Raw genomic sequence first — 1,681 nt, 5'->3', positions numbered from 1 at the left:
AGCTCCTCCATGATTTAAGCAAAGACTGTGTATTGAATTTTAAAGACGAACTTCTGAGGCTTTTGAGTTCAGAGAGACATGCTCCGTCAGAAAGAGCTTTCCGGCGGGGAGGGACTCCGTGGCTCTGTGCACAGACCGCCAGCCCCGTGCAGGGCAGAGTCTTGCCCACCTTCCCGTCTTCACAGCAGACAGTACAGCTTCTGTGTCACTACCCAATAACGTTTGCAAGGGGACCTCTGTGACACGGGTGCACCTCGGGCTCTCTCACAACCTGTCTCGTGACAGATCCAGGAGAGGGGCCCCCATGGGGATCAGCCCGACGCAGACCCCCTCTGCTGAGTCCAGCCTGTCTCCCACCCAACGGGGTTTGTTCTCAGGACCCCAGTGCTCTGGTACAGCCAGATTCAGGAACGGGGAAGGGACAGGCCCAGCAGCAAAACAAGGAGACTGGAGACACTGCGAGCTGGGAAGGATGGGGTGCTGCACCTGTGCCTATCCTACACGAAGCCCACTACCCACTGTTCTGGGCTCCCTGAGACCCCCACCGTCTCCTCTGGGCTGCATGAGACCCCCACCCTCCCCTCTGGGCTCCCTGAGACCCCCACTCTCCCCTCTGGGTTCCCTGAGACCCCCACCCTCCCCTCTGGGCTCCCTGAGACCCCCCACCCTCTTCCCTGGGTTCCCTGAGACCCCCACCCTCCCCTCTGGGCTCCCTGAGACCATCTAGCTTCCCATATGAAGGCCCCTGTGTTGCCGAGCTCCTTGCGGGGGGGTCTCTCACTGAACTGTGCCTGAGGCAGCAGTGGAGGCCATGCTCTCCCTCAGTGTCTGAGTCAGGGTGGAGACCACGAGAGTGGCCAGGGGGTTGCTGGAGGACATCCGGGAGACCAGACCCCATGCGGCCATTCCTGTGTCACCCAGACAGGGAAGACTTGGACAGGACCAGACACAGCCTGGAGCCAGACCTGGGAGGACAAGCTGGCCTTGCAGATGGGGAGAGGTCTCGGGAGCCATCTGGCCCTGCAAGTCCCAGGAGGGGGTGTCTGGGAGAGCTCCTAGGAGCACAGGAGGCACAGCCCTGGGATGGCCCCAGGCTGGCAAGCGATGGGCTGTACCCCACGAGCCCCCAGGTGGCACCGCCCAAGCAGGATGCTTCACAGCCCACAGGGGAGTCTCCAAAGTTGCGGTGAAGTGACTCCTCCACAGCAGAGCCCAGTGAACCAGACGGGCTGGGGGAGGCACCCGTCTCTAGCCACCGAGTCCTGAGGCCTTCAGTGGTCTCCTCACCTACTGGTCCCTGTCCCAGATGAGGGGGCTGTTCTGCTCTACTTAGTAAAGCCTGGGCGACCTGCACGTCATCCACCCTGTGAGGCTGGGGGCAAAGGGCTAGACAGGGGGTGCAGCTGGGACCACGTGCAAGCTGTCCTCACCTGTGGGTCCCAGGACACGGCCCCACCCCCTGGAGCCTACTCTCCTCACCTGTGAGAGGTGTGGGAAGGACAGGTACTGAGCTGGGGTGAGCGGGAGGAAACAGGAGGGGCCGTGTGTCTGGCAGGCCTGTGTGTACAGCAGGGCCACCTGGCCCGCCCTTGGAGAAGTTCACACGCACCCCATTCACACGCTCAGGAGAGGGGTACAGATTTCTTTTTGTTTTTTTAACTTATCCCTGAATGCTGAATTC

Source organism: Galeopterus variegatus, unplaced genomic scaffold (assembly GCF_000696425.1).
Source record: "Galeopterus variegatus unplaced genomic scaffold, G_variegatus-3.0.2 Scaffold6710, whole genome shotgun sequence".
Lineage (NCBI taxonomy): Eukaryota > Metazoa > Chordata > Mammalia > Dermoptera > Cynocephalidae > Galeopterus > Galeopterus variegatus.
This window is presented reverse-complemented; position numbering follows the sequence as displayed.